Here is a 27,077-nt window from a genome sequence, read left to right on the forward strand (position 1 = left end):
CCTTGCAAAACTTTGTGTTTCAAATTTTTTTCTCCCTCCCCCAGAAAGCAAGTAATTCAATATAGGTTAAATATGCAATTCTTCTAAATATATTTCCACATTTGTCATACTGTACAAGAAAAACCAAATTTAAAAAAAAATGAGAAAGAAAACAAAAAACAAGTAAACAACAACAAAAAGAGTGAAGCTACTATGTTGTGATCCACACTCAGTTCCTACAGTCCTCTCTCTGCATGTAGATGGCTCTCTTCATCATAAGGCCATTGGAACTGGCCTGAATTACCTCACTACTGAAAAGAGCCGTGTCCGTAAGAATTGATCATCAGTTGCCGTATATAATGATCTCCTGGTTCTACTCACTTCTCTTAGCATCAGATCATGTAAGTCTCTCCAGGCCTTTCTGAAATCATCCTGGTGCTCTCCAGAATGGTTGGATCTGTTCACAATTCCATCAACAATGTATTAGTGTTGTCTGTTCAAATGCTCCTACCTCCTCCATGAAGCCTTTCTTGATCTTTACTTCTCCAGCTGGAAGAAATCTCCCCCTCCTCTAAATTCCCATAATACTTTATCTTTTCATGTGGCACTTATTACAGCTTACTTTACAGTTATTCGTTATTTATCTCTACCATTAGGCTGCTGGCTATTTAAGATCACCAAATGTGTGTGATCAATATGATGTGGGTGATGTAAGACACCAGATGATGGCAGGCAGCAAAAGCTGGGTTCAGTCATGTGAAGAATTCACAATGGTCCTTCTCTTTGGCAAAAGGAGGGGAAGAGATTACAGTCAAAATAAAGGGATAGAGTAGACATTGGGATTGGTAAATATGAAATAAAGTGGGAAAGTAATTCCTCAGTGGAGCACATGATTACCCAGTAGAAAGGGAGCACCCCAAGAGGCTGGGGCATGCCCTTAGCGGGCAGGCTAAACCCTGAAAGGGACCCAGCACCCTAAAAGAGCTGTAAGGAGGAGAAGTGGGGCTGGGAAGCAGAGTGGAATTATTAGGAGGGATACCATGTGGCAGCGAGGAGGGGGAAAGGGGGAAAGACATGAGGCAGAGTGCCATGGTGGACTGACCCAAAGAAAAGCAACAGCCATGGATGGCCCATAAGTAGATTTTACAGGGAAAATTTAACCTCAGAGACATGACTGGGATTTCTGACAGAGCATGGCAGGAGAGACTGCCCAACACCCTTACTGAGAGTGAGTTTCAGAGGTTTGACATAACTTGGATTTCTGATTGGATGACCTTCCCAGAGAGTGGGATTAAACTGATCTCTATCAGAGCCGTCTCCCTTCCTATCTCAGGGATTCATTTTTATCAATTTTTCTGCTAACCACACGTAACATTGAAGATCTCATCAATTTTTTTTTTCTTTCTGTCTCCTAGAACCTTATATCTATAGCAGATGCTTAAATGAATTAATTAAATGAGTGAATGGATAAGTAAGTTTTGATGAAGAAGTAATATATAAATGAGCCCAAGGCATGGGTTATTGACTAGCAAAGGTATATTTGCATGTGACACTGCAGGAGATAACCCTAAAAAAGCATTGGATTTACATGAAGTCCATGAGTTTCTAGAATAGAAATCTGTGTAATGTTGATGGGTATGAGACCAAAGAAGGCACTGAATGAAGTGGTTTGTGTGTGGGGAAAATTTATCCAAATGACAATTTTACTTTTGGCCCAGCCTAATAATAATGTTCACTGGGTACTAACTAGAATCACTTGCTCATGACTCAGAATGGTTCTCTATGTCCATAGGATGTTCTTTTTGAATTAGGCCTGGTAAGAACAACAATGATGAAAAATGCCTACCATTAAAATTTTAAACAGTCATTGGTACAAAAAAATAATAATCAGAGACTAGACTTACTGAATCATCTGAAAGTTTCCACCCCAAATCAAAATATGTTCAATAAGACGTTAGTAAGCAGAATGACTTATAAGCATAATATTATGATTTATTATACTCATCTAGCAGGTTGATGTTGTAAGATGAAGGAACCAGGAACAAAGCTCTTGCTACCTTACCTTGGGAAAATACAGATCATTACATGTGCCCAAGAGGAATTCAGAAGAATGGAGTATGATGGTTAATTGGATGTTGTATAGAGTAGAAAATCTTTTTTAATTATCCCTTGTTAGGGAAGCTAGGTGGCGCAGTGGATAGAGCACCAGCCCTGAAGTCAGGAGGACCTGAGTTCAAATCTGGTCTCAAACACTTAACACTTCCTAGCTGTGTGACCCTGGGCAAGTCACTTAACCCCAGCCTCAGAAAAAGGGAGGGAAAATCATCCTTTGTTGTTAAAATATTCTTTGTTGAAATGACAGAAGTTAAAAAAAAGGAAGTTGAGTAGTTAAACTTTCCACAATCATCACCCTTCCATTTTTTCTTTGATTTTTCTCTTGCCCTCAATATAGCTTTAAAAATCTTCTGTTGTTTTCTGTTGTTTGTTTTGGTTTTTATAGTCAAATCCCTATCCAGGAATATACCTGAGTAGGTTTTTTCTTCAGCTACTATCAAGTCAAATCACAGGATTAAGAGCTAGAAGAGACCTTAAAGGTCATCTAATTCAATCCCTTCATTTCATATAGATCAGAGAGGTTACTTAACCCAGGAGCAGAGCCACTGTTCAACACCAGAATCTCTGTTTCCAAATCTAGGACATAGTGATCTGCTGATTCCCATGTCGGAGGAAGAAAGGAAGAAGGCAGCTACACGACTCAATGGATAGGGCTCTGGATGTTGAGTCAGGAAGACCAAAGTTCAGACTTGAATTCAGGTACTTACTGGTTGAGCAAATCATTTAATCTCTGGCAGCCTTAATTTTCTCATCTATTAAAATTTACCTATTTCTTGGGGTGGCAAGAATAAAGCACTTGATAAAAAAAAAAAACTTTTTGAATCTTAAAATACTGTGTAAATGCTAGCTATAAGATCTAAGGTATGAAATGGGCTGGCATTGGAATATCTCTAAACCAAGAGAAAGTTCCCAGGGATTCAGTTAAGCAAAGGGTTTTACCTTCAAACTGTCATGGCCTGTAAGTAATTGCTGGGAATCATTGTTTCAAATGCATTGTTTGAAAAGTATTGCAGTATGTAATGCTAATGATTAATTTGGGATAAACTTGCATAGGAATAATATTTTTCAATCTAATGCACATTTATAGGTTTGTTTGGTTCACACCCTGAACAGTTGAGTGGATACAGCTCCAGGCCTAGAGTCAGGAAGACCTGAGTTCAAATGTCTCAAACACTAGCTATGTGATCCTGAGCAAGTCACTTAACCCCATTTGCCTCAGTTTGCCTGTAAAATGAGCCAGAGAAGGAAATGGCAAACCACTCCAGGGTCTTTGCCAACAAAACCCCAAATAAGGTCACAAAGAATCAGATGCCCATATCCTTTAGTCCTGGATGGTCAATGAAATGATGTGATGCAGACTTTGAGCTTATGCTCTTCCTTTGTCGGGTATCTGGCACAACCAAACCCATGGTCTTGTTTATATAGAATAATTATAAGAATGGAATTCTTTATCTAACTCCATTGTCTATCCCTCAAACCTCTGGGCATCTTTAAAGACCTTTGAGATATTGATTAACATATTTTTAGGTCTGGGACCTGGTCTTCCAGGTGCACTTCTGGCTCATCTCTCCCTCTGAGCTACCTTTGCTAAGATCTTTGCTAACTCCTTTCCAACTAAGACTAAGCCCTCTGTGAGGTACTCCCTCTCCTCCTCACAATGTCTTCCTTTTAATGGTGTCTTTCCCCTTACTATGGCTAATTCTGGTTAGTCTGCTAAACTCCATCAGGGATTTAGCCTACCCATCAATGGTACATTCTCACCTCGTAGTCTATTTTTTTTTCTTTTTCTGAGGCTGGGGTTAAGTGACTTGCCCAGGGTCACACAGCCAGAAAGTATTAAGTGTCTGAGATGTGATTTGAACTCAGGTCCTCCTGAATTCAGGGCTGGTGCTCTATCCACTTCCATTCTTTTAATGTAGTTTTCCAACTCCGTTCCATGATAACCTTATTGCTCTTCCCGATCTCTTTCATATTTGCCACTCCTGGTGCCTATTTTATCTCTTCATTTTGTCTGTAACTTCTGTTCCTAATAAACCTACCTTTTGACAAAGAGAATGGCTATTGTGAATTTGTCACATGTTTATTTTGAATAGGAATTGCTAATCTGACCTCATCAATATGCTAGGGTGATGTGCACTTCCCAGACATGAGAACTTCCTAATATAAGAATGATAAACTCAAGAAGATAACACTGATTTCTCAAGGTACTTATTTAGCTTCTTTCCCTTGTTGATTCTTTTCAGAAGACCGATGGCACTCAGCAGGTCAGAATATTAGGCCAATTAATTCCTAACCTAGAAGACCAGAGGGAGAGAACCCATAGGAAAACCACTTAGTGCTCTGAAACAGAATGAGTTCCCTCCCAGGAGCAATTTCAAGTCTCAGGATTATAGATTTAGGGCTAGAAGGGGCTTAAGAAGTCAACTAGTCCAATTTCCCCATTTTTCTGATGACAAGATTAAGGTCCAAAGAGGTTAAGGTCCAGGATCAAATATATGAACCATGGTTGCCCCCAGTATCTTAAGGACTATATTTGTTACCGTTTACCTGATTTCCAGTACTCTGAGGGAATTAGGAAGTTTCTCCTTTTTGCTATCAGCTTTATCAATTGTGTTTACCCCATTCTCAGAGATCTAGATGATCAATATTAAGTGTGGCTAGCAGCGGAATTGATAAAAATTAATCCCTGAGGCTGGCAGAGAAAAGGCTCTAATAGAGATCAGTTTAATCTCACTCTCTGGGGAGGTCATCTAATCAGAAATCTAAGTTATATCAAACCCCTGAAACTCACTCTCAGTAGGGGTGTTGGGCAGTCTCTCCTGCCCTGTCAGAAATCCTAGTCATGTCCCTCAGGTTAAATTTTCCCTATAAAATCTACTTATGGGACCATCTCATGGCTGTTGCCTTCCTTTGGATCAGTCTGCCTCACGGTGTCTTTCTCCTTACCCCCTAACTCCACTATGCTTCCCACCCCCTCTTCCAGGTGCTAAAGTCCCTTTCAGGATTTAGCCTGCAACTCAAGTCATGCTCCAGCCTCATGGGGTGCTCCCTTTCCACTAGGTAATTGTGAGTTCCACGGAGGAACTGTTTTTCATATGCTCTCCCACTTCATTTCATATTTACCATTCCTGGTGTTTGTTGTATCCCTTCATTTTGTCTGTAACCTATTCCCCTAAATAAATCTTCCTTTTGCCAAAGAGAATGGCCATTGTGAACTCTTCACATGACCAAACCCCAGTTTTTGGTGCCTACCATCATCTGGGACCTACATCACCCACATCATGGAGACTCAATTCTATTTAGCACTTAACATCAGATTGTTTTTTACAAAGGAATTTTTTACTTCGAAGATATAACAAGATAACTATATATATTTATAGTGAATTTCTTGACTTTTCAGTGGGTAGGATAAGAATAGGGAGAAGGGAGACTATTTGAAACTGAAAATTTAATTTAATTTTAAAAAATAAATATTTGGCAAGAAAAACATACAAACATTTCTTCCTGTGTGGAACAGTAATAACTACTAAAATAATCAGAAATCCAAGTGTGAGTGTTAGAAGTTTATTTCTTTCTCATGAAAAAAAATGCGCAGTGTTTGACACAAAAAGCGTGGTTTGAGAGAGATACACACACAAACACAGGCAAAGGGAATTCTCTTTCTTATTCCCCAACTCAAACTCCCTTCCCCAATTCCTTGGCTCCTCTCCCCATTGGCTGGGGTTTCTAAAACACAGTTTCTAAAAATGAGGTAAGAAAGTTTGAAATAATTAAATACTTAACAGAGTGTAGGTGTTTCTCACTCAACCCAGCTCCTGCCCGCAAAGGAGCTTCCATTCCAGCAGAAGAAGATAACAGTGGAAAGCTAGGCGCAAAGCTTCAAATCTCAGGACACCATTCTGGATTACCAAACCCAGTCCCTGCCCCCTAAGAAGTTTACATTCTTATGTTCTTTTTTGGTGAGAAAACCTCAACCAACTGCCGGGGGTTTCAATTTAAGTTTCATTTCTCCAAAATTTAATTTTTATACTGTGGAAACCAAATAAAGTTCATTTCTCACAATTCCCCCCTCTTTTTTTTTTTTTTAACATGGTTTCCACATCCTTTTCTAACTCCTCAAATTTGACTAATGCTTTCTACATTCCACTTCTGAAAATAAAATGAGCAGATCTTTTCTTTTGTAATTCAGCTGACTGAGAAAAACAGATAAAACTCACTCACACAAATACAAACTGCTTTTAAATTCCTTTTCTTTCTGTCTAGGACAGAGTTGTTCCTTCCCTACTGCCTAGAAGAGAACCTCTTCTCTTCCAGAACCCCACTTCTTTACTGCTTTTCCCCTAGAGTTGTTTATTTTTTTTTAATATTTCTTGGGTGAGCCCTTCCTGCACTCTAATGTGGAAATCACCAGTGATCCCAGATCACTAACATTTACTCAGCTCTAGATTTCTTGACATCCCCTCTCTTCTAGGACTATAGGAGGTATTTTGTGGAAAGGGGGTCTCACTATTCAACTATAACTGAAATTTCCATCTCAATTCCCAATCCTGCCCACAGACAAAGAATGAATTTAACTCACTTTTTCTCTTGCAAAGATGAACTGTGAGCTACTCTGTCTTGGCTACAAAGCCTATACCAATTACCCTGTATCTTGTTCCAGATATCTTGGTGCCAAGGCTCAGATGGGGACCCTTGTCAAGGGCTCTTCCCACCATCAGTCTTTCCCACTGTCAGAGTCTTCCCACTATCCTCCGCCTCCAGGTCCCCTCAACCTAGTGGTGTTGAGAGGTGAGAGACATACCCTAACAGTGATAGGGGTCCCCAGGCTGGTGTGGCAGGTTTTTGTGAAAGAATTCAGTCTTAATATCCAAATGAAGTTTTGGCAAAAATGGGTTTATTTTCACTGAGAAACTATTTCCCTCAGCAGGCTGCTTCCTGATTAGGAAGATAGCAAAGGTTTGGGTACAGAAACATGTTTTTTTAATTAGCCTTCTATGTTTTGGGGTTAGGGAGCAATTAGGGGTTAATTTCCAAATCAATAAAGGGTAGTGATTGTTTCCCAGACCAAAGTGATTCCCAGATCAATTGGGAAGTAGGAATTTCCCATGGGAATAAGGTAGCTTTCTCAGAACTGGGAGATTCAGGTGGGTGGGGATGATTTTTAGGAATTTTCCCAAGCCAGGTGGCCCACTCTCCACAAAAATCAGGGAGACACAGAACCCTTATTATTATCAATGGGACTCAACAAAAACCAACCTGTGCAGTCACCCAGGCTCCTTACCTGGGATCTGTGCGCAGGTTTACTTTCACTTATTGGACCTCCAATTTCCCTCTTACTTTTTCCTACTCTGCTACTTGGTCCTCTTCTCAAGCTTAGGCTCACATGAGAATAAGAGTCCCTCCACCAGACTGAGGGTCACTGAAAAACAATTAGTGGGATATCCTTCCAGTCACTGGGAGTCAGGAGACCCCCTGACTTTGTAAAGCTTTTGTCCTGGAGAAGCCCCCATATGTGGGGGACAGTAGAAATCACTAAAACAATCAGAAGTCCAAGTATAAGTGTAGGAAAAATTTATTTCTTTCTCATGATAAAGGGTGTGCAATTTCTGACACTCAAAGTATGGTTTGAGAGAGACAGACAAACACAGGCAAAAGACATTCCCTTTTTTATTCCCCAGCTCAAGATCTCCTCCCCAATCCCCTTAATGTGGTGCTAGTGAAGAGGTGTGAGAATTGAAGTGGGTAATCCCCTCTGGTTGATGCAGATCCAATGCAAAAGAATTCATAAACCTGAAAATCTGAGGCAAAAGGGAATTTTATTGGCACCGAGAAGCCAGCTTTGCTAGGAAGACAGACTTCTCAGTGGGTAAGATCCTATCAGGGAAATAACCAAGGTTAACACTGAGAAGAGAATATTTTCACAGTGGGCAAGAGTCCTGGCAGGCAGCTTTGCCAAAAAGAGAGCTTCCATGACAAAGCATAATCCTGTTTTGGACTTCAGAAAAATTTTGGGGTTCAGAGTTGTCTTTTATTAGTGGTCTGAGGCTCGGGCTTCCATTCAAAATTGTTGACAATTCCCCGGGGCTTAGATCTCTAATAGAAAAGAGATGACTTGGAAGTTTGAGTTACTGGGAGTGGTTCCAGGCCAATCTTCAACTCCACAGAGGGTGTGACCACATCTCTGGCCAGTTCTCCAACTGAATGAGACCATTTAACTGCCCTAAAGGGTGGGTCTCTGTCAGAGGAGAGTTTCAGGGTTCACCCTCATCATTTGGACAGTTTTAGGGTTTACCTCCATCACCCTTGTTCCTTTCCCCATTGACTGAGGTTTCTGAAAAAAAAATAAGGTAAGAAGCCTGAGACTTATCAAATGCTTAGGAGTAGAGTGTTTCCCGCTGAATCCAAACCCTGCCTACAAGAACTTCCATTATAGAAGGGTAAAATAGTATTGGGAAACTAGGGGCAAAGAACAAAAGATTCTTTTTAAATCTCAGGCCATCAGGCCATATTACAAAACCCAGCCCCTGCCCCTAAGAAGCTTACCTTTTTACATTCTTTTGGGTGAGAAAACCTTCACCCAACCACTTCAGGGGTAAAATCTCCTCCTTACAACACTCTTGGGAGTAAAAGGGAGTGGGTTCACAATTTAGTTCAGTTCCTACAAAGCATTAGTCCCACCAAGATCAGATCAAAAGTGTTGATTCCTGCTCCTTCAAGCCTCACTCTTAGGTTGGCGGCAACCTAGACTTCCATGGTTTGATTCCTGGCTCAAGCCCCCTATTATATATAAAATCCTCTGTCTAGTTTGTGAAGGCCTTTAAAACTTTGCCTCTCCCTACCTTTCCTGTCTTGGTTCTTGCCTTGTTGACTTGTCTACTTAGTAATTTATAGAAAATCTCTCAAGTATTAAATGGCAGAAACTGATCATAAATCCCTCAGTTTAATCTATGAAAGGAATTAATTTCCTGGAAAGCACCAAAGCCAAGACCTTCCTTCCCCTAGGGTTAGATCACAGAGCTTCACAAGGAAGGGAGAAGAGAAGAAGTTGGCCAATTGCTTAAAATCCAACACAATTCAAATCTTGGTTACACCCAGCTATTATACAGCTAGATTTAGTATTAGTTTAAGCCTCAGGATACCACTCCCTCTCATACAGAAATTAAGGAAACCACATCTCTCTATTCTCATTATTTTTCATTCTCTCTCCAGCTCTTTCAAGTTTTTAAGCAGAACCATATCTCCAGTCAGGAAAAGAAGAATAAATATTTCTCAGCTCCTACCCCTAAGAAGGAGAGCTTTTACAAAGTGGAATCTTTATTTCATTAGACATAATCACAAATTTACAAACAGGAGAGTATAAACTCTCTTTCTCTTGTACTCATCTTGTCTCTGGGGAGAGAAAAGGGATGAGGTTCACAGCTTAACTTCATTCCTACGGAGCGCAGTCTCAGGTCCAAGCCCCAAACCCTTTTTGAGCTCAGTCCCAAGCACCGTGACTCTTCAGGTCGTTTATGATGGACTGGCTTCTGAAGTTCTGGCTTCAAGTCACCAAGGCTTCCTGGTCCCTCAAAGATCACCTCCACCACCTGAAACCAAGGAAACAAATATGTTTGCATTGATTTTACAAAGCATTTCCTATATGTTATCTCATTTGAACTTCACAAGCCTCTGAAATAGAGAGCACAGATATTATTTCCATTTTACAGATGTGACATTCCATTTCTCAACATGAGTTCTCCTCCCCAATCCTCTGGCTCCTTTCCCCACAGGCCAAGGTTTCTAAAGCACAGGTTCTTAGGTAAGAAAACCTAAGGTCATCAAATGCTTAACAGAGTAGGTGTTTCCCACTCAATCCAGTCCCTGTACCCAAGGATCTTCCATTCCAGAAGGGGAAGATAACAGTGGAAAGCAAACAACAAAAGATTTTTTTTTTTTTCAAATCTCAGGCTGCCCCTCCTGATTACAAAACCCAGTCCCTCCCCACAAGGAACTTTTATTCTTACTTTCTTTGGGGGGAGAAAACCTCCACTCAATCACCCTGTAGGTTTCAGTTTTCTAATTTAAATTTCATTTCTCCAAAAATTAATTTTTATGTTGTAGAAACCAAATAAATCCATTTCTTACAACTTCCCCCTTTTTTGTTAATTTGATTTCCACAGCCTTTTCTAATCCTTCAAATTTGGCTAATACATTTTACATCCCACTTCATAAAAGTCTTATTCACTTATGTACAGATCTCCTTACATAGAATGGATAATTAACCCCTGAATTCTCTGCTAATTCTTCTTTTTTTTTTTTTTTAATTCATTTTTCCAAATTAACCCCTCCTTCCCTCCACTCCCTCCCCCCATGGCAGGTAATCCCATACATTTTACATGTGTTACAATATAACCTAGATACAATATATATGTGTAAATACCATTTTCTTGTTGCACATTAATTATTAGCTTCCAAAAGTATAAGTAACCTGGGTAGATAGACAGTAGTGAGAACAATTTACATTCACTTCCCAGTGTTCCTTCTCTGGGTGTAGTTATTTCTGTCCATCATTGATCAATGGAAGTGAGTTGGCTCTTCTTTATGTTGAAGATATCCACTTCCATCAGAATACATCTTCATACAGTATTATTGTTGAAGTGTATAATGATCTTCTGGTTCTGCTCATCTCACTCAGCAACAGTTGATGTAAGTCTCTCCAAGCCTCTCTGTATTCCTCCTGCTGGTCATTTCTTACAGAGCAATAATATTCCATAACCTTCATATACCACAATTTTCCCAACCATTCTCCAACTGATGGACATCCATTCATCTTCCAGTTTCTAGCTACAACAAAAAGAGCTGCCACAAACATTTTGGCACATACAGGTCCCTTTCCGCTCTTTAGTATTTCTTTGGGATATAATCCCAATAACAGCAATGCTGGGTCAAAGGGTATGCATAGTTTGATAACTTTTTGGGCATAGTTCCAAATTGCTCTCCAGAATGGTTGGATTTGTTCACAACTCCACCAACAATGCATCAGTGTCCCAGTTTTCCCACATCCCCTCCAACATTCATCATTATTTGTTCCTGTCATCTTAGCCAATCTGACAGGTGTGTAGTGGTATCTCAGAGTGGTCTTAATTTGCATTTCTCTGATCAGTAGTGATTTGGAACACTCTTTCATATGAGTGGAAATAGTTTCAATTTCGTCATCTGAGAACTGTATGTTCATATCCCTTGACCATTTATCAATTGGAGAATGGTTTGGTTTCCTATAAATCAGGGTCAGTTCTCTATATATTTTGGAAATGAGACCTTTGTCAGAACCTTTACTTTTAATGCTAATTCTTCTAACAAGGCTGTACCAGGAGTCTTCTCCTTTTCCTGCCAATAACCTATCCAGTGATGTTTTTTTTCCCCCTATATCATTCTGCTAGTAGCATCTAACTACTCCATCATTCCCCTCACTGTCTCTCTGGTGTCATTGATGCAATAATATTTACCCACCAGAGAAGGAATGACCCAAATCCAGAACTAACTAGATTTCTGATCTTGAATTTATCAGTTACTATCCTTGACTTTCTTCTTCAAATGCCAAGGTAAAAGGAATACAGTCAGTACACGATACCCACTCAGTTCCCAGGCAAAACAGGTTTGAGAGTGTTGCCTCTGCGAGACCACCCACGGTTGGGGTGTGCTCCCCCTGAAGAATTGTCAGAGCTTCCAGACTCAGGTACATGGCATTAGAGCTCCTAGATTTTGGAAATGCCCTGAGAGGCAAAATGATTGATCTCCAGAGCTACTATAGCCTAGTTTATCCCCTCACAGAAGGGAAAGGTAGAACAAAGTATTTCAATTTTCCTCAGGAATATTATTTTGGGAAGCTGAAGGATCCTGCACTTGAATTCACTCTCATGTTTTTCCATATCTAAAGGGGATATTACTCTCTGGGCATGGGGTAACCCATAACACAGACATAGAAATTGCTTTTCGTTCACACTCTTTATAGAGGACTTTACCAATTCTACCAGGCTTTGGTATCTATCGTTTGCCTTGAGTCCTTGACTCCATGATTCCATATCTTCCTGAATGAGATGGAGTGAGATCTGTCAAGACAGTTGTGAAAATCGAGTAAAGCTTCATCTACACCAGAGTTGGAGTAGGCCTGAAGGTAGTCCCTGGGCATTGACTCAAGGACATACCCAAGTCCCCTTCCTGATATACTCCCATAACATCATTTTCTTCCTGCCTCGATCAAATATGGGCAGCTATGTACCTATTGGCCAAAATTCAATTTCCTGGGTAGTTCTGGCATTTAGAATGTAAGACCCTCAGCCAATGAGGATGAGGGTCAGTGGTGGGAGGGGTATTTGCATTAGGGACTATTTAAAGTGTCAAATCTGTCCCAAAAGGTACGTCCTCCTTCCAATTCCTTGTTCTATTGGAGGGATGCCCACTTCTAGCAAGAACACATAATAAACCTTTGTTTTGCTCCTGGAGATATCTCCAGCCTTTTTTTTTTTTTTTTTATTAAATGGTGATCACTCACCATTCTGATCCACTCATTCCTAAAAAATCTATACCTATCCTATTGAGTCCCAACTTACCCTTTTAATATGCATTTTCTAAATGTCCAGCCTTTGTAGAAAACCAAACATAATTCCAAATTGGACAGACAGACAGCTCGATAAAATCCTTTCTCTATCAGGACAGAAATACTTATTATAACTACTTGTCTAAGCTCTGTAATTCTATAATTTGACAAGCATCAAACTTAATTATTTGTGGGATATCTTTCTCAGCTTTCTCAGTAATATTAACTCAAATCAATTTTTTTTCTTTTTCTTTTTCTTTCTTTCTTTCTTTCTTTTTTTTTTTTTTTTTTTTTCTGAGGCAATTGGGGTTAAGTGACTTGCCCAGGATCACACAGCCAAAAAGTGTTAAGGGTCTGAGGTCAAATTTGAACTCAGGTCCTACTGACTTCAGGACTACACTTAAATCTTAATGCAATACTCCCATCCTAATGCTAACGCAGCAGGGGAATAGCATTAATACTATATAAAGTCCCTCACTTTGTGGGGTCAATAAACTCCTTACTGGGGACTCACTCATACACTGGGTAGTTTGGGATCCATTCACCAACCAGTTCCAGTTTATTTCAAAGCCAATGAGGTCCAAAGTCTTTGGGGTATGGGGTCATGATCCCATCTTCTGAAACTACTTCCTCCTGAGAATGGGTGTTGAGCTGGGTCATCCTACAAGGTCCCATTTGGAGGGGTTTGAGCTGGTTGAAGATCCAGTGGGTTGAGTCAGATCACTGAAGCTGGTCAATACAGCTGTCTAGTGCTGCTCATTTGAAAGTAATTGCTCATTTGGAACTATGCTCAAAGAGTTATCAAAATGTGCATACCCTTTGATGCAGCAGTGTTACTACTGGGCTTATATCTCAAAGAGATTTAAAGAAGGGAAAGGGACCTGTATGTGCAAGAATGTTTGTGGCAGCTCTCTTTGTAGTGGCCAGAAACTGAAAACTGAGTGGATGCCCATCGATTGGAGAATGGCTGAATAAATTATGGTATATGAATGTTATGGAATACTATTGCTCTGTAAGAAATGACCAGCAGGAGGAATACAGAGAGGCCTGGAGAGACTTACATCAACTGATGCTGAGTGAAACGAGCAGGACCAAGAGATCATTATGTATTTCATAACAATACTGTATGAAGATTGATTCTGATGGAAGAGGCCCTCTCCAATAATGAGATGAACCAAATCAGTTCCAATAGAGCAGTAATGAACTGAATCAGTTACACCGAGCGAAAGAACTCTGGGAGATGACTGTGAACCACTACATAGAATTCCCAATCCCTCTGTTTTTGTCTGCCTGCATTTTTTATTTCCTTTACAGGCTAAATGTACACTATTTCAAAGTCTGATTCTTCTTGTACAGCAAAATAACTGTATGGACATGTATACATATATTGTATTTAACTTATACTTTAACATATTTAACATGTATTGGTCAACCTGCCATCTGGGGGAAGGAGGGAAGGAGGGAAAAAATTAGAACAAAAGTTTGGCAATTGTTAATGTTGTAAAATTACCTATGCATAAAATTTTTGTAAAAATTATTCAAATTAATTAATAAATAAATAAATAAATAAAGTGAATTGCTCAAAGCATGGAGAGAGAGAACTAGAGAGAGAGCGTAAGCACTAAGAGCAGAACCCTCATTTTTGGGAGGTGTGCTTATATCTTCCTTGAAAATTCTCTAAATAGCTAGTTAAGCATCATCTCTTTTAATAGAGACTACATTATAACCCAAAAGCAATTTTGAGAAAGGGGGAAGGAATCTCATCAGAATAACAGAAGTATTCATAAAATCTTTCCTTCACAGGTCTCATTTACCTGTCCAAAGCTAGGTATTGAGATAAGAGATTAATTCAAACTTCTTACATGAGGCATATGTGAACCCTTTCTGCCTATATCTACTGAGCTGGGCTGGACTTTGGATTTGAAAGTAAAGAAAGATACTTATCTTCTTACAGATTTAGATTGTATGAAGGAAGATTATCCTAGCAAAATGTAGGGAAATTTTGTTTGTGCTGTTATCTTTGAAGTAAATATCCCTTTGTAAAAACTAATATGGTGCTAAGGGTTTGAATGGAACTGGGATGCTAATTATTGTGTCCCTAAAATGGGAAGGTGGGAATAGTAGGTGGCTTAAGCCAATGCCATAGAAGAAAGATTCCCAACCCTTTCAGAGTATTGCCAAAGACAGAAGGATGTGATAAGTGCCACCTTGGGAGATATGGGCCAGAACAACCATGTAACACAAGCTCCAAGAAATACATTTATTTATGAGCTTGAACCCAGGTCTTCTGCCTCTCAAATCAGTGTTTATTTAAGTCTCTACCTTTACTAGTAAGGGCAAAGGGCTGACAAGTCCTAGCCAATAATTTGCTCTATTTTTAAAGATCACCAACAAGAGCAATTTTTGTTGTTGCATGCTACTACGTGCAAATCCAAGCAATTTGCAAGCCTCAGTGCCTGCCCCCATGTTCCAAGGGGATAGCACAGATAAACACACTGCTTGCTTGATCTAACAACAACACTGCGTTATCTTATTGAGATATCATTTTGGTTTCTTCAGGAAAAGCATATAGAACCCTGAAAATATAGACTGGTTAAGATCCAGCTCTCAGCAGATCAATTGTTACAACAATCCAATCCAACTGACATTTTTTATGCCAAGCACCTTGCCCTATTGTCTCTCTAGATCATTCACAAGAGTTGCTGCCATATTGGGAAGTTGCCAATTTCCTAATTGGGTCGTCATCTTCGTCTTCAAGTATCTGAAGGGCTGCTACAGGGAAGAGGGATTGTGTGAGTTCTTTGCTCCCTTATTTAGAGGCGATGAATAAAAAATGCAGAGACAAAATTGGGACTTGAAGTCAGGGAAAAGCTCCCTAGTCAGAGCCATTCTAAAATGGAATGGTCTGTCTGTTTTAGGAGATAGTAGGTCTTCTTTGGAGGTCCTCAATGTTGCATGACTATTTTCAGTACTTTGTAATGAAGGTTCTTTTCTTTTCTTCCTTCCTTCCTTCCTTCCTTCCTTCCTTCCTTCCTTCCTTCCTTCCTTCCTTCCTTCCTTCCTTCCTTCCTTCCTTCCTTCCTTCCTTCCTTCCTTCCTTCCTTCCTTCCTTCCTTCTTTCCTTCTTTCTTTCTTTCTTTCTTTCTTTCTTTCTTTCTTTCTTTCTTTCTTTCTTTCTTTCTTTCTTTTCAATTGGGGTTAAGTGACTTGCCCAGGGTCACAAGCTAGGAAGTATTGTTAAGATTCTTTTCTCAGATATAGGTTGGACTAAATGATTTTTGATATCTTTTGCAATTCTACAATTCTCACCTAAACTACTGTAATAGTCTCTCAATCAGTCTTCCTGTTTCCAGTCTAGGCTCTTTCCAAATCCATCCCCCTCTCCAACCCACCCTCCAATCACCTAAGTATGCTTTCCCATGGATCATATCATACCTCTCTTCACTGATCTTCAGAAGCTCCTGATTGCTTACTCACACACATACATACACGTACACACGCACCCAGACACACACACACCCTTTTTTTTTTTTTTTCCTGAGGCAATTTGGGTTAAGTGACTTGCCCAGGATCAAAGGAAGTGTTAAGTGTCTGAGATCACATTTGAACTCAGATCCTCCTGACTTCAGGGCTGGTGCAACCTAGCTGCCCTTACACACACACACACACACACACACACACACACACACACACACACACTCTTGATCTTGGCATTCAAGGTCCCCCAGACTCTAGCTCCACTTTTCCTCTCTAATCTTATCTAAGATTTTACCTTTTCACATTCTCTGTTCCCAATAAAATGGATCATTCCTCATCCTCCTACCCAGTCTCATTTTCAGATCTTTTCTTTCTCACAATCTTCCATGCTTAGAATCCTAGAATGGATTCTCTTCTAACTTCATTTTATTGATATCCTTCCTTTCCTTCATGGCCCTACTCAGGTGCTACTTCCACAAAGACTTCTGCTCCTGTAAAATTTTCCTCAACCTCCCCCTTACCACCAAGTTGAAAGAGATCTCCCCCTAATTTCTTGTCATACTTTTTTGCCTGAACCCTATCTTTGTTGTTTTGCACCGTGCTGTGTCTGTACATATGAACACATACATATCTATCTCTTTTTTATTTCCCTCCTATTAGATTGTAAGTTCCTTGAAAACAAGTTCTTCATCAATATATCTTTGTATTCTCAGAATCTACCACAACTTGGGGCATACCTGATGTAAGTGAGTAAGTGAACTAAGCAGTATTACTTGGTGTTCAAACTCATAACTATTAAAGGATAATGCTGCTCTATCTCTAATAATTTCCTTGCTTAAAGCATCTCTGAACTACTCTGCTTCTTTCTATACACCCTTACTTTTTCCAGGCCAGGAGAAGGTCAACATACATACATGCACACATACACACATTTACATGCATATATGTAAATGTGTATATACATATGTATATATATATATGTGTGTGTGTATGTAGGTATGGTATGTATGCATCTGAGACTCTAAGAGAAATCTGAGTTAATAGGTGTTAATATGGAAAGAGCTTACCAAAGAGTAATTGTCAGCCAATTTAGACCTACTCATTATTTTTGACTCCTTTAGTAATTCATTATCATCATCAAATAGTAATTATTAAGTATTAAATGAGAGAGATTAGGATGATCACACCTATTATCATAAATAATAACAGGAATAATGACATTCATCATGAAGGTGATGATGGGCCAAAATTGCCCAGCAGCTAACCAGATAACCCAGACATTCTGCTCAAAGGAGCAAATACTATTTGTAAACCTCTTGTTTGATTTAGTATGTCTCTGAAGATAGCCTGAAATTTCACAAGTTTTGTCCAGGACCCTGGCACCTAGCCAGCCTCCTCCCCCACCATTCCTTTCCTGACAGAGCAGCCTGAGCTAGATTAGGGCAGTTAGTTCTTTCTTTCTCTCTCAGACGTCAGCCAATCAGCCCAAGTCATAAAATCCAGTACGGTCAGGAGTCCAGGCTGTGCTTTCAATTAACTATGACACTCCTATTTTGTCTTTTTCCTTGGGTGGAGTTCAGCAATCCTAGTGATGCCCAAGAACCAGAAAGCCAAATAGACTACATCTTCCCAAATCCTTTGTTGTTCCTATATTTTAATAGATGGATTATAATGTAGCATTTCCCCCTTGCAAGTTGCCTTTTGTGGGAGAGAACTGTTCTCATACTGTGTGCTTGAGCAATTTTTCTGCTGCTACCCCCAGAGAATAAAGATATAGTTCTCCCCCAAGGATTGTGTCCCCTAAGGAGTTCCCTTTTTTCTTTTCTTGCCAGTTCCCTCTACCCTCCTTCACAATATCCACTTTTAAAAAAAATTATAGCTTTTTATTTACAAGGTATGTGCATGGGCAATTTTTCAGCATTGACAATTGCAAAACCTTTTGTTCCAACTTTCCCCCTCCTTCCTCCCACCCCTTCCACCAGATGGCAGGTTGACCAATACATGTTAAATATATTAAAGTATAAGTTAAATACAATATATGTATACACGTCCAGACAGTTAGCTTACAAAAAGAATAGGATTTTGAAATAGTGTACAATTAGCCTGTGAAGGAAATAAAAAAATGTAGGTGGACAAAATTATAGGGATTGGGAATTCTATGTAGTGGTTCATAGTCATCTCCCAGAGTTCTTTCACTGGGTGTAGCTGGTTCAGTTCATTACTGCTCTATTGGAACTGATTTGGTTCATCTCATTGTTGAAAAGAGCCACATCCATCAGAATTGATCCTCATATAGTCTTGTTGTTGCCATGTATAATGATCTCCTGGTCCTGCTCATTTCACTCAGCAGTCTCTCCAGGCCTTTCTGAAATCATCCTGCTGGTCATTTCCTACAGAACAACAATATTCCATAATATTCATATACCACAACACAATATCCACTTTTGAAAACTAAGTCATTTTCAGTGGTGTCTGATTGCTTATGATAGTATTTGGGGTTTTCTTGGCAAAAATATTGGAGTGGTTTATCATTTCCTTCTTCAGCTCATTTTACAAATAAGGAAACTGAGGTAAACAGGATAAAGTATTTTGCTCCAGATTATACAGTATCTGAGGACATATCTGAACTCAGGAAGATGAATCTTCCTGAGGCTAGGCTTTGCACTCTACTTGTACTACCGACATGCTCACAACAGGATAACAACTATTTTTGAAGGTGTATAATAAAAACAAATTGCATTTATATTGTATGTCCTCCCAACAGATCTCTAAGATAGGAAGTACAAATATCATCATTCCAATTTATAGATGAAAAAACTAATGTTCAAAGAGGTTGGACCCATGTCTAAGGTCACCTAGCTATTAAGTGTGGGAGACTTGCTTGAACTCCTGCTTGACCATAGTCTTCCTGGCCTCTCCCCACACTGACTCTCATCAGTGCTAATCACAGCTTTTTTTTCCTAGGTGATCACTAACAATCCCTTCATAATGATGTTGATCATGATGACTACAATGATAAAAGCTAGTAATAGCTTTTCAACATTTGCAAAGTGTAGTATATATGTATATATACACAAATATATATGTAGATACAAATATACAAATATATGTATGTATATATATATATATATATAAAATCTCATTTGATTTTTAAAATATTTTAAAATTTGACAGAATCAAAATCATCAGCAATATCTGAGTTGAGTCTATAATTTAAAAAATAAGTCAAGAACTGAGTGAAAGGTTGCATACAAATACAAATATTTATAGTAGCACTTTTTCTGTTGGGAAAAAAACTGGGGAAAAGTGGGTAGCCATCAATTGGGAAATAACTGAACAAATATCAGTATATTACTATAATGGAATCTGATTGTACCATAAGAAATCAGAAATATAAAGAATTCAGAGAAATGTGGTGATTTATATCAAATGAAGCAAAATAAGCAGAATTTACAAAATGACTATAATGATGTAAAGAAAAATAACTTGAAAAACATCAGAATTGTGATCATTTCAGTGACTAATTTCAACTTCAGAGAATCTTTACTCTTTTGATAAAGAGGAATATTATAGGTTCATAAGGAGTCATATATTGTCAGTTGCAACCAAAGTGTTTCACTTAACTTTCTTGTTTTGTTAATGTAACAGTGTTAAAGAATAAATATTTCTCCTCCATTCTAACAAATACTATCAAAAAATATAAATTCTCTTTAATTTTTTGATAAAGTACCCAGTCACACACTTCTGGCAAAATATTTAGTAGTAGCTTTCTCTCTCTTCTGTTCAATTTATAATCTTAGTTGAAATCACCTCCACTAGAAATTGTTAAGGATTATCATTGTTTTAAAGAGAAATTATTAATTAAAATATATAATGGTAAACAAATTTCCCTCCATGCCTAGAAGAAAAGCAAAAGGCCCTTTTTAAGGAATTTGAGAGTATAAAGGAGAAACAGAATTACAACCTTGGACTCTACAGTTCACAAGTTTCCACAACACAGCTTCTGTTCCAACAGATCTCATGCTTGATTGAATTAAGCAGCCTTGTTTCCAGGGTCTTGGTTCCTTTTTCCGTGATGGTGGCTCCCACTTACTAGGCTTCAGCTATTTAAGATCTTTGGCAAACTGTTACAGCTTCACTTTCTCCAGCTTATTCTGCCTAACCTGTAAGGAATTGGATTCCTCTTCAAATGTGACTTCTGGATTCAATGAATTGACTTTTTAAAGTTTAATGTTATGGCCTAATCAGTTCTCATATCTTCATCTCTAAAGGCAGTTAGGTGATTGAATGATTGAGTAATTGGGGAAGATGAGTTCAGATCCTGACTCAGATAGTCATTACCTGTGTGACCTTAGGCAAACCACCTCGCCTCCACCTACCTCAATTTGCTCGACTGTAAAATGGGGATAATAATTCCCAAGATTGTTATGAAGATCAAATGAAAAAATATTTATAAAGCATTTAGGAACATAGGCTGTCTTGTTTCATTCTTTCCTTTATAATTCACTCAATTGACTCATTCTGCCTTATAAAGGGATCACCCAGCATTATCACACTTTACAATGACATTATTCTTTCTGTGCAGAGATCAATGAAAGAGCAAATCTGACATTTGATTATATTTCTTTATAATGTAGAGAATTTGATTAAGAAGAAAGAAGAGTTATAGAGAAGTAATAGCAACATAAGAGAAAAGGTCTTTATAAAACACATTTTAAAAAAATAAAGAAGCTGAAGCTCCATAGTCTAGAATTTGCAGATTTTACTCTCTTTCTTTTTTGATAATCAAGATAATATTTGTCTATCTCTACTCCTGTGGGATTTCTCCTGTTCTTCAGCATCTCTTAGAGATCACATCCATCAAGTCTCTTTTGGTACTCTGGGATGTAGATTTTCTTGGCCCAGTGAATTGAGCTCATCAAGGACAGCTCAGTGCTCTTTTACTATTTCTCTCCTTATCTCTCATTTTGATATTCTATCAGCCATTTTTCTTCAGTCCTTTCCAGTCCAAATGTCATTCTCCCTGACAGAGAAAAGAAAAAATAATTGAGCAAATTTGCCATCTCTCTATTGTTTTTTAATCATTAGTCCATCTATCTTAAACAGTGATTTTAACCATTCTTCTCTTTTTCCTTAATATAGCTAATAACAAGGCAAAACAAAAAACAAAACAACACCATTTGGGTTTGTCTTTTCCTGCCAAGTTCAGCTCTTCTGAATCTTAGTGCTCCTAACTATGACCCATCCCAATCCTCCTCTAGTTGGTATGGTAAATACATTTATAAGTGGCCAGTATAAAAGAGCAAAAACAAGATTGCCTAGGAGAATCTGCAAGGCTTGCACATAATGTCTCAAAGACCCAAGGAATATAATTTACAAATAACCAAAATTCACACTTTAAGAATATGTCCTGAATCAGCAGAAACTATTCAGGTATTGCTGTCAGGATCCCATGATATGTACAATTCAGATAAATTTCCAGGCCACAGTTTAAAAGGTGCTGATAAGTTTGACATGATAATTTTAAAGTTTTGCCAATAACTTTGAGATGATTTGGATATATATTCCAATATAATTGGATATATTCAATATATCCAAGGTATGAATTTTTTAGGTTTGAACTAACCTCAAAGTGTCTATTTCATTTTTATAGTTAAAGGTTCTAATAAAGGCCTCATTTCCAAAATATATAGAGAATTCACTCTAATTTATAAGAAATCAAGCCATTCTCTAATTGATAAATGGTCAAAGGATATGAACAATTTTCAGATGATGAAATTGAAACTGTTTCTACTCATATGAAAGAGTGTTCCAAATCATTATTGATCAGAGAAATGCAAATTAAGACAACTCTGAGATATCACTGCACACCTGTCAGATTGGCTAATCTGAAAGATAATAACGAATGTTGGAGGGGATGTGGGAAAACTGGGAATCTGATACATTGTTGGTGGAGTTGTGAAAGAATCCAACCATTCTGGAGAGCAATCTGGAATTATGCCCAAAAAGTTATCAAACTGTGCATACCCTTTGATCCAGCAGTGCTACTCCTGGGCTTATATCCCAAAGAAATACTAAAGAAGGGAAAGGGACCCCCTGTGTGCAAAAAATGTTTGTGGCACCCCTTTTCATAGTGGCTAGAACCTAGAAATTGAATGGATGACCATCAATTGGAGAATGGCTGAATAGTTTGTGGTATATGAAGGTTATGGAATATTATTGTTCTGTAAGAAATGATCAGCAGGATGAATACACAGAGGCTTGGAGAGACTTACATCAACTGATGCTGAGCAGAACCAGGAGATCATTATATACTTCAACAACAATACTGTATGAGAATCAATTCTGATGGATGTGGCTATCTTCAATAATGAGAGGATCCAAATCAGTTCTAATTGGTCAGTAATGAACAGAACCAGCTACACCCAATGAAAGAACACTGGGGAATGAGTGTGGACCACAATATAGCATTATACTCTTTCTGTTTTTGTTTGCTTGCTTTTTCTTTTTCTTCCCAGATTATTTTTACCTTTTTTCTAACTCTGATTTTTCTTGTGCAACAAGATAACTGTATAAATATGTATACATATATTGTATTTAACATATACTTTAACATATTTAACATGTATGGGAGTACCTGCCATGGGAGGGGGGGGAAAGGAGGGGAAAAGTTGGAACAGAAGTTTTTATAAGAGTTAATGTTGAAAAATTACCCATGTATATGCTTTGTATATAAAAAGTTATAATTTTTAAAAGTTTCTGTTTCTTCCCCACCAAAACCCTACAGAGTAGTTACAGAGGCTTCACCCTCCTGCCTACCCCTCAGCAGTCTTCTATCTCCATTAAATTCATGCTACCTAGTGTTCCCATCTCTAATATATGGTTATGCTTCTCTTTCCTCCTTCCCCTCTTCTTCATATTGCCTTCCTTCACCATCCCATATCCTCATCCCTAAGCTGTGCAAATGTACCCCTTTTGCCATTTTTTCTGTACTCTGTCTTTTAAAAGTGTGATTGCAACTCCATTTGCCACTGCCATAATGAACTTTCCCAGAGAGTGCCCAAAGAACCCTGTGTGCTTGTCCCCATTTCACAATCTCACAAATTAATTAAAAACTCATTTTTGCAGCTGTTTTTATAACTAGTCCTTTTTCTTTCTTCTCTTTGGAAAAAAACAAAACAAACCGAAACAAAAAAACGACAAATGTCCTATGTGTTTTATTAGTTTTGTGAAAATCCAACAATGTTAAACAACAATAATGGATACTTGAGGAAGAGCATGGTCTCCCAGAATTTTCCAGAGAATACTGACCAGAGTATGGGACAACCACTTTAGAGGACCCCAGTCTCAAAAGGCTGGCCTGGTCTGAGGCAATTCATAAGATCTCTCCAATTCTCTACCTTCAAACTACAATTCCATTGAGAAGAATGGATTTGGACTTTTTTTTGTCCTTCAATCGTTTTTTCAGTTGATTCCTCTGTATGAACCCCTTTTGAGGTTTTCTTGACAAAGATACTGGAATGGTTTGCCATTCTTTCTCCAGCTCATTTTGCAGATGAGGAAACTGAGGCAAACTTTGGCCAGAGTCACACAAATGTGTGAGGCCGGATTTGAACTCATGAACATGAGTCTTCCTGATTCTCAGCGCCACACTCTATCCACTACACCACCTAGCTATCTACCTTTGCATTACCCATCCCAATTTAGGATTTTTAACCAGGCAACTCCATTTCTACCCCTCCCCATGGAACCTAAAGACAAATGTTTTATAGAGATGTCTCTTAGAAATGAATGCCACAGGGAAAGTTTAGATCTTATGATATAACCAAATATCTCTAGGGTCAAATGTAAATTCCTCTTAGTTTTTATAGTCTTCCACAAAAGGGCTCTCACCTATCTTTCCCCCATTATACATCAACCAACATCCTTCCCAAATCTATGATCCAATTGAACTAGTCTTGCCTCCTCACCTATGACATCTGAAGTTTCTTTTCTACTTCTTTGCTCTGGTTCCCCAGAATATCTGGAATATGTTGATACTTCACCTTTCTTTCTCTAAAAATCCTTGTTTTCTTCAAAACTCTGTCTTGCTGCCAATGTGCCTTTTTTGAATATACATGTTTTCTCCCTAGATATATTGTAAGCTGAAGGAAAGGACTGCCTCATTTTTGTCTACATACTTAGTACAGTTCCTGGCACATCAGAGGTCTATAATAATAAGTGTTTATTGATTGAATGACATAAGGCTAGATTATCCAAACCAGATCCAAACCTTTCTAGAAGCTGGCAGTGTTCATCTCAGGTTTCCTAAAATCTAGGGACTCTGTTTGCTGCCCACATATTTCTAGGAAAGAAATTTGATCTTATTAGAAAGATACCACACTCCACTGCTTCATACTCCCCCAGTCTGCTTGATCTCTTCATCTTGTGTGTATGGATCACAGCCAACACAAACAGATAGAACCTGAACGTGTATTTGGGAAAGAAGCATATCTCCTCTGATCCGATAGCTCTCTGTTGTAGCCCACTATGGATTTTCTTTCATTCTTAATAACATATCAGAGGCTCAGAAGCCAGTATCCTAGGACATTTCCATGGGAACAGAGGTGAGCCAGGTTCAGTCTTGCATTTCTGACTCTCCCTGTTCTTGATAAGGCAGGCCTCTGCCATGCTTCATTGAGTTCAGGAAAGGTGAAGTTTTCTCAGCACAGAAAAGGAAGAATAAGTGAAAGGAGGCTGGGAATTGTACACAGAACCATAGGGCAACTTTCATCAAGCAAGTAGTACTGTGGACATCATAGAACAGTAGAAAAAAAGTAGGAATTCTTGACCTCTTTATGCCATGGACCACTTTGGCAGTCTGGTGAAATCTATAAAGAAAAGTTTTAAAAAATTTGGACTACATCTATTAAAGAAAATGCTAAATTTCAGTTAGAAGTCAATGAAAATAAAAATATAATTCTTTTCCCATATAAGTTCATAAACACCCTGAAATCTATCCTGTTGAAAGTCTGTAGACCTCTAGTTAAGCATCCCTAATCTAGAGGCAAAAAAATTGAGTTCAATTCCCAAGTGAGTCATAGTTTACTCCTCTGTTAAGTGACAGGGCTAAATGACATAACCTTATAGTTCTATATGATTTGGATCCACAGATGTATCTCAACATGTAATTTATTTTGGAGAGGAAGTACTAATGAAACTTGGAAATGGTTGTGGACTCCACCCTTCTGTCACAGCTTTATTATCAAGTCAGGAAAAAAAATTGAAAACAGCCATAGTTTCTGAAAAACAGGTAAGATGAAAACTTCCACTCATCCTTTAAGTTTTCTCTGATGATTTTTGTTCAGTTCCACCCCTGCTGCACCCTACTACCTACTCTCTCTGCACCCCTTTTCCTAACTGAATCATGGATTTAGTACTGAAAGTGATCTCAGAAGTAATTTTAATTCAGCCCTCCAAGTTACCATATCGAGGAAGCAGAGGTCTAGAGGTTTAAGTGGTGAGTCCAAGATCAGATAGGGAGTAAGTAAAGAAGTTGGGATTCAAACCTATATCTTCTGATTCTGAATAAATTGATTTTTTCACTGCTTCACATTACTCTATGCCTCTGGTATACTCTTCCACCTACCTCTTTTCTACCTACTTTTTTTCCCTAGGTTTTATTGATGCCTTATTTTTTATACCAGTTATTTCTTGATACACATCCCTTGCAAAAAATTTAAGCGAAACTTGTAAAAAATAAAAAGGTTATTATACAACTAAATAAAACTAATTGGTATAGTGACTGTATATAACAGTATATATAGCAATCTATATGAGGTAATTCTTTATATCTCTTCTGAGAGGAAGGAAGTTTCCCTTCTTTTATATCCCTGTTGTATCAATGACACAAATGAGTGTGTGACATTGGAAAAGTCACTTCCATCTCTGAACCTCATTCCTCACCTACAAAATAAAGCAGATTTTATACACACACATGTATATGTATGTTATATGTTATGTGTATATATGTAGTTATTTCACAAAATACCTCATACTCTCCACATATGTGTGAATATATATATGCAAATAGTAAAGTACTGAACATTATAATATAATATCTAGCTTTGATATATCATATGCAGAAGAAAGTTTGAGCTTGTGCTTACTGTTTATCTTCATCCTTTATTAATCTAGGGAAAGGAAAGGGGAATTATCTATGGCACATTTGATTTAGTAGTTCTATTTATTTGTTGTTCCTTGCAGTTCATGCTTCACTTTAAAATTTTTTATTGAATATTATTTTGTTTTGAGTTCCAAATTCTTTCCTTTCCCCTACTCCCTGCCTCCACACATTGGGAAGGCAAGAAAAACAAAACAATTATATGTATAGTCATGCAAAATAAATTCCTGTATTGGCCATGTCCAAAAGGAAATAAAAGAAAGAAAAAAGAGAAGATATGCTCCACTCTGTACCCGGAATCTCTATCTGAAAATGGATAACATTTTTATCATGTGATTAAGAAATCACATGGATTAGGAAATGTGATTAGCATTATTACCAAGCCTTTCAAAGTTGATTATCTTTACAATATTGATGTTATTGCCTTGATTGTTCTCCTGGTTCTGCTCACTTCACTTATGCATGAGTTCATAAAAGTCTTCCCTAGTTTTTCTAAAAACAAGTTCTACATCATTTCTTACAGTAAAGCCATAATCCATCACATTAATATACCATAATTTATTCAACCATTCCCCAATTGATGGAAATCTTCTCAATTTCTATTTCTTTGAATGGTCTAACTTAAAATATACATATTTAACTGAGTTTCAGACCAAACTTGGGTCATTTTACATGCTGTCATGTTTTCAGAGGAAAATGTGACTTCAGATCATTAGAAACTGTTGAAATGATGTTAAATACTTATGTAAGGGGTAAAGATGGGGTCAG

This window comes from Sminthopsis crassicaudata, chromosome 2, assembly GCF_048593235.1.
Source record: "Sminthopsis crassicaudata isolate SCR6 chromosome 2, ASM4859323v1, whole genome shotgun sequence".
Taxonomy (NCBI): Eukaryota; Metazoa; Chordata; class Mammalia; order Dasyuromorphia; family Dasyuridae; genus Sminthopsis; species Sminthopsis crassicaudata.